Source organism: Coloeus monedula, assembly GCF_965178545.1.
Source record: "Coloeus monedula genome assembly, chromosome: 14".
Taxonomy (NCBI): domain Eukaryota; kingdom Metazoa; phylum Chordata; class Aves; order Passeriformes; family Corvidae; genus Coloeus; species Coloeus monedula.
The window spans coordinates 18,396,152-18,404,083 of record NC_138794.1 but is presented as its reverse complement, the minus strand read 5'-3'; positions in this window follow the sequence as shown (position 1 = coordinate 18,404,083).

Here is a 7,932-nt window from a genome sequence, read left to right as displayed (position 1 = left end):
CCAGATGGTGCTCTACATACAGACTTGAAAGTTCTTTATCTTAATGTGGGAACTTCTATGGCCTCTGAGGAAACAACGCTGTTATTTTTGTGAAGGCTTTCCTTTAAAGTTTCATTTGCATCTTACTCTTTTCATCTCAAATTGTGTTTTTGCTTTAGCTGTTTATTCAGAACAGCTTTGGTGTTGGGATTTTTGAAACAGAATTTACAGACATGAGACTTCCATCCAGGTCTGCTGAAAATATGGGGGTAATATATAAGCTGCAATAAGAAAATATTTAGTCACATAATTTTTACATCACTTCTTTTTCTTGCAATGGGAAATAAATATACACAATCTTCTGTATCACAGTGGATATGACATCATAGAAGTGCTACCATGTAAGAAAAGAAATCTTCTGAGGGTGTGGTGAGGATTAAATAGTAGGTAGAAGGCTTCTCAGATTAAAATAGCTACAGTATAGTAGAGCATTGCTATCTTCTAGAAATATAATGCCAAGTGTATCCAAACCCTACTCATCTTCCCTCTGAAATCCTATAACCATCCTGCTTCAACTAATAAGACAACACAAATACCGAGAATATGGATCCCTCTTTTTCATCACGTCCTCAAAGAGGATCAATCTCATTAAAGTATATATTAGAAGTCACATGCTCTACAACTGAGTATCAGGACAACAGCAATTTATTAGAGCACGGATTTGGTCGTCTCCTTGAAATTTTGGGAACGGCCCAGGAGATGGCAGCAAATGGCACTCCGGGGGTAGAAGCCTCTGGGTGAGCCTGCGGGATGCTCAAACCAGCGCCGCATTACCAATTACACGGGGTTTATCTTCTACCCAGCACGAACTCAACTCATTAATTTTGTTCTTTGCGGAGCGGCAGAGAGGACAAAGCCACATGAGACTTTCACAATGTTGCACTCAATCGGTGTGTAACATTGTAAATATAGTAGCACTTTAAAGTAACTTGTCATTTTCATAAAATTTATAATTACTCGAATCATTTATTTCTCTACATGAAGGCTATTAAAAATAGTTTCAGGGGGAGAGCAATTTGTTATGAAATGAAGGTCAATCTCATTAGATCACTGTAGCAGGGATCCTAATAACATCCTGGCAGAAACGAGGTATCTCATTACAGAAGTTGTATTTTGTTTGAAATATTAGGTCGTCATTAACTGAGCACTAAAATACACACAATATTGGATGACATAAATTATTCCCCTGAAAAACTGCCACACACAGAGGTGGTAAAACAATGATGAGGGTATGACACAAATCTTAACATTTTCTATCTTTTCTAGCTGGATTCACCTACCTAATACCAGTTTGGTTTGCTGCTTCTTCTGGATACTGAGCCACAGTTGGGTTGCTAGAGCTATACAGAGAGCTGGTTTCAGACTGTGACACTGCGAACTACAACTAGTAAGAAAGATGTTTAATTTTCCTTGTAACGGCTGAGTAAGCTGCGATCCAGGAAATACCAAAATTTAAAACGAATTAATTAAAACCAGAGAGAGTCCAGAAGGAAACATTGCTTTTACAAATACAAGAGAAGGAGTTACTTTCCCTTTAATTATCCTTACCCATTTGGAAAGTACCAATTGGTTTTTCCAGGCCTTTCATTCTACTGGAATCACAGCTGAAGGTATGGATGTGTTTAAATGCTTCTCTGGAGCTATGTCACAGCACTTAACACCTGGCAGGATTATGCTGAGCACCTGCTCCAAGCCAGTCAATAGTAACCAGAAAGGTATCACCCTGATCATTCCTAATGGGATATGCAGATTATCAATGGGAGAGAGCTCAACAGTTACAGGAGTCCTGCTTTCCAGAGGCTTCAGACTTCCATGGTATCAACTAAAGACTCATAATACACCTGTGAGGCACATCAGCAGCCTCAGGAAATTGTGGGGAAAGCAGAAAAAGAGGTTACACTGATTTCCTAGTACTATGAAGTGGATCCAGGGAAGGTTCTCCATCTATGGAGTGTGTGCTTCAACTGCAACACCCTCCTTCCTTTCAGTATAACAGGTTTAACCATTAGTACACGGCAGAGGTTGTGGTTAGAAGGTCTGTACAAACACAGACACTCAAGCCTGGAGCAGCTCACAGCAGCTACAGATGGCACTGAGAGAACATTTTGGTAGTGCTGTTTTGCAGAAGCAAAGGCAGCCCTGCTGCTTTGTGACTAGAGCTGGGATTTTTTAAAAATTCCCAACTGGAAATTGGGATTTATTTTAAAGATATTTATCAAATTTCCAAACAAGATAGAGAAATGCTAGTTACAAGAATTAAATATTTTAATTATATTTTCTGCTGCAGATTATGTAATGAACTCAGACAACAGTGCTTAGCATCTGAGGCGGGGAGGCCCCCAATACCTTACAGAGAGACCCCACGTCCCTGTGCCCCCCAAGCCATGTCCCCAGAGTGTGCCACCACATCAGCAAAACGAAGTCCTATCCATCATGTAAGAGGGACACAAGGACATGCATGTTGGATGATAAGCCCATTATGCAGTGCTTACACGGGCCAAAATGTAAGCAAGTCTATTTTTTTTTTTTTTACTTTCTGCCTGTCACTGACTTACTATATTTACATCAGCTTTAAATATTGTTTTCTTTCTGTAACACTTTCTTAGTAGGTAAAACACAAATATAAATAGCTACAGTGAGAGAATTGTGAATTGGCTTGAAGTGGGTGCTGCAAAAGGGAAAAGGCAATACAGGAATACAAAGCATGTGCATGGCACTGCCTGAAGAGCACAAAAGCTTACAGAAAAAGACCTTAACAACTGAATTTTGAACAAAAAAAAATCAAACAAACAGCAAGTGATGATCAGGTACAGTGAAACACTTCAAGGTTCTTGGAGGGCAAAGTCTCAAGAGCATTTCTGCTGAAAGCAAATAAAAGCCCACACCTGCTCACTGTTCATTTCTGCTTATGTATGGCCCTGACAGGTAGGCTGGTGCACATTCTCCTAGGGACCATCCAGTGAACAGACTGGATAAAAATCCAGGTTAAAAATACAACCTTCTTTTCCCTGAGTTATTTTTTACCATAATCAGCTTCCTCCACTTGGTCTCCATGGTTACACAAATACTTCTGGTGGTACCTTTGCTACTGTCATGCGAAGAAGGGTTAGGGAGAATGGAGAAGCCAGCAGAAGGCTGCTGAAGCTGACACTGCTGCAGAAAGGGAAATCTAATCACAGGATACTCTGAGATTTCACAAACGTTTCCTTTCCAGCAGGTCTGATTTAGGAAGTCCCCATCCCAGTCCCCTCTGCAGCAGTGGCCAGCTGTTTGTGAATAAAACAGTGTCATCCTCTCCTCCAACAGTGCCTTGGTGCAGCTGGAGAGGATGTAGGGCAGTGCAGACAGGAGGGATTTAGAAGCAGCTTTTCTGCCACGGGAAAAGTCATGGTACACCGAGGCCATTTTCCAGAATCCAGATTCTGAAAACTGAGCTGACTGGAGCTGGCAGAGAGCTCATGCAGAAAATGTAATGGTGCAGGAGTGAGGAGGGAGAAGGTGCTATTTGCAGTTTGGTGTAAAAGACTCCCAAGAACAGAATAGACAGTGCCATGATTTCTCACTTTTTCTTACAACATAAGATGGATGAACTACACGAATTCAGTTCCTCTCCAGCATCAGAGTGGACTTGAAGGCCAATCTACACCTATTTCTTAACAAAAACAATGCTAATATACCTCTGGGGAAACTGCCAATGCCAGTGACATGTTTCTGAACAGAACTTCTCATATCTTGTTTTTTCCACTATTGTATCAGTCCTTTGGATCTATATGCACAATTGTTTCCGATTCTGTCTAACACCAGACTTTTAGCTTCAAACTGTTTTTCTGTGGTGCTTCTCAAATATGAAAGGTCTCCCTCCAGCCTGCCAACACTTAGCATAACACAATGACTGCTATCAAATATAAATATAGAAATATATATAGAATAGAGCACACAAACATCCTGTATGCCATACAGGGTATTTGAACAAGGATATATTATTACAGAAGCTTATGAAAATTGTATTTTAATGCAGTGTATATAGGTTCTTATTATTAAAATTGTATTTCATGTAGGTTAAGTCAGATGATAAAGATATAAAGAAAAGATAATCAACTAATCTCAATGGCCCTTCCTCAGTCACGAAGAGTGCTCCTGGTTCCTTTTACATCCCTTCAGTGGCAATAAAATGAACCTTGCTTCCAACATTTGATCATTACCAAGAAGTTCTCAGTGCTCAAGCCCATCAAAAAGTGAAGAAATGCACAGTGACTCCTATGAGATCATTTACTCCCAGTGAAGAGCAATTAATGGATTGCAAGTCATGACTGGCATTCCTGGGAACTACAAAATCAGGTGGGTGGGAATCAAAGTGGTAAGAGATCTCTCCTGCTCCAGAACACATGAAAGACTGGATTTCACCATTGCTGCCCTCCCTACTTTACACTGACAGTCCCAATTCCCACCTTTATTCACTGGTTTACAATATTCTGATATGGATGCTCTCATTTCCTAACCAAACTTCCAAATGTTGAAAAGATTAACTAGGAAAATGTCTGTCAGGTAATCTGTCATTTTTACTATGCATCTGCCCGTGTCCATGGACCTTTCCAGGCTATTACACACTTCAAAGAAGCTTATGATTACCTCCTCATGAGCTGGAGAAAAAGCATGAGATTATTCTTTACTACTTAATTCATTCAAATGGAGTTAACTCCTTTTTATAACATTTCCTAAATTGCTTGTCCAAAAGCAAAAACACACGTTTACTTTTGCAATGCGTGCCTGCCAATAAAAATTACCTCTGCTGTGGAATTATCTACAGGCCTCTCTAGATGAGTGATTTATGACAGTCCAGATTCAATTGCACCAACGCAAAGTGCACCGTGTCCACAGAATTTAACTCCTGGTGCTTAAAAAAAGGGAGAGTTGAATCAGGCATGATCAAACTGAAGGTCAAACTACATCGTTATTGTATTTGCTTGAACATTTGTCTCTGCTTTTCTGAATCTGAAAAATAGCTTCTCCAGCCACTTACCTTAACCAGCCATTCAGCCAACCTGCCCAGTTGTGTGCCACGATGCAGTTAGAGCCAGAGACTGAGCCTCAGGGAGGTCACAAATGTGCAGTGAACATCTTGCTAGCACTCATTCTGCATTTGAGACCTTTAGGCCACTCTTGCCCTGCACCCATCCCAGCCTTTAATCCTCTCACTCTCTCAGAAGCCGTGGAAGTGCAGGATATCCTTGTATTCATTTCTGGTACATCTTTCTGAAAATATTGCTATGATGACAGTCACAAGCTGTGGAATGCTAAATAAACATTCTCTGAGGAATTTCAAAGAGGTTTAAACTTTATTAAAAACAAAAGCACGTCTTAGCAGTCAAGCTACCTGTCCACATCAAGAATGGCAGAGATCTAAGCAACAAAGCTGTGCTGGAGACAGTTCAGTCCAACTCAATCAAGCCAGATACTGAAATTGCAGCCAGTGTTCAAAATGCTTGTTACAACCTGCTTTCCAGCAAGCCTTGCTCCCTGCTGTCCTGGGAATTGCCTTGCCTCACCTCACTTCAGCAAGCCATCCATCCTTCCTCCTCTCTGCACAAGCAGAGAGTTAGAATTTCCTGCCTACATTCCCATGTAAGGAGGAGGGGCGATTTATGATGCCATCTCAACTATTCATCCAATTTTTCCCCTAAATGTCACTTGGCTGGTATGCCACACTTGGCATGAGATGCCAGCACAGGCCCACACCTTACTGCAGACAGAGTCTGTGGATTTGAAGTTACAGACTGATGATACCCAAAAGTTTTGCATATGCTCTCCAAAGAACCAAGAGTATCTCCCTGCACAAGAGCCTGCAAAGACCCCACCCTGGCACCCACCATCAGCCATCTCTCTATGCATGAGAGCAGCAAGGCAGCACTGCAAATAAGAATGCCAGGCACTGCTGTATTTATGTTTTTTACAGGAGCCATGCTTAGAGGAACACTTGCCATTTATCTTTCAGGCAGTTTGAGTCCAGCCCACACAACCCCTGGGCCAATTTAAAGGGCTGCCTGCAGTCTCCCCATTCCTCCTCTCTCCCCATGAGTCCCTTGTGTTCCCTGAATGCATAAACCTGCAACGTCACTACGGGCTATTGTCTCCCCTCCAAACATGAAGTGCTGGCCCTTCCTTGCCAGTTATCAATGTCAAATGCAAAAAAGAACCCCAAGAGTCTCTACTGAACATCAGTTCCTATGAATCTATAAAAAATTATGTGAGATATCTATATCTATCTTTCTCTACCTGTGAAGGCAGAGGAAATTAATACAGAAAATCAGATAAGACTGTTAAGTTCAGACTTGAAATTGTGTAACAGCATTGTACTAAAATCTTTCTATGAGTTTTTAAATATCATCGAGCCTTTCCCTATCAAATTCCTCTTAAAAAGACTTTCTTTCTATCAACTCTTAATGGCATTTTTGATAGTATAATCTATGTAGGCTTTTAAAAATACCATATGTCACAGAATTGTAATATAAAGCACATATAAACAGCACATTAAAAAGCAGAAATTACAAAACACAAGCACACCCTAAAAGCCATAAATTCAGTGCAAAACCCCATTAATTGTGCAACCAACTTTAAGCATATCTTCTGGGTATATAAATTAATTTTTAATGTCAGAAAATGGTCTGATAACACTTGCAAGACTGGGAAGTTTCATCCATGAGCATATAAGGACTTGAAATGAAAGCTGAAAAAAGACTTGGAAGACTTGGTATCTCCATGGTATCCAGAACTGGGTCTGAATATAACTTCCCAAACTGTAGGAGGAAAAAGAACTAACTTTGCTACCATGGAAACAGAACAGTGGAATATAACTGATTGTTACTTGTCTGCCTTTACAAGACCAATTGCTAAAATGTTAAGGCCTTCATTAATATGGGTAGTTTTGTTTCCACCTGAGAAGTAAACCTGCTGGAAAAGGAACAGGGATAAGCTCACCAAACAAGGGAGAGCAGCCCAGGAATGACAGGCATTTCTAGCAAAAACAGAGAATTAGAGAGGTGAAAGAGAGTAAGAGGAAGATCAAGAGGGAAGATATCCTGGTGCCCAAAGAAAGAGAGAAGGAAGGGTTTGGTTTGATTAGTGAGACAGAAAAAAAGGCCTTTACAGTGAAGGGCTGGATCCTGGCCATGCTAAAATAAACCTTATGTATAAACTCGGTAGCAAATCCTGGATTGGTGTTACTGCTTCCAGAAACCATGCACGTCTTTCATTTCTTAACTTACTTTTCCTTTGCTCTTCGCTGCAAAATGCCACCCTCTTTGGACGTGTCCAAAACACCCAACAATTACCGCCTGCACTTTCCTCACAGTTTGTGGGGTTCTGCAACATGAGCTACAGTCTTTTACTTCACTGGTAGCATTGCTTCTCCACACTAGACAAGATTGTGAAGTGCTGGATGATCTCCTCATGGAACACCTGCTCTCCCTGCCTGCCGCTCAGCTCTCCCGCCCTCACCGCCCTTCAGAGCCCTGAAGGCACAATCCCGCCATTAAACCACCCCTCAGGCGGCAATAGGGCGGGTTTCTATTTCCCTCGGGAGCTGGAAGGTCTCCTGAGGATGTCACCGGCTTTATAGTGCAGCTTTTTTTGTGGGAGGATGTGAATGTTCGGAGTTCTTTGGTACCTGTTTTAGGACCGTAAGGTAGTCGGAAAATTATCGCTTCAGGTGCTGAACGAGAAGCAGAGCTATGTTTGTTATACTCTGCTTCCCGGGTTCTGAGGCCGAAGGGCACCGCTGACCCCTCACGATAACCCGCCATTGGAGGGGCCCAAGCGCTGCGCCTCCTTGAGGGCGGGACCGCCTTGAAGGGGAGCGGTTCGCCATCTTAGGTGCCTCCGCCCCCTCGCGCCACG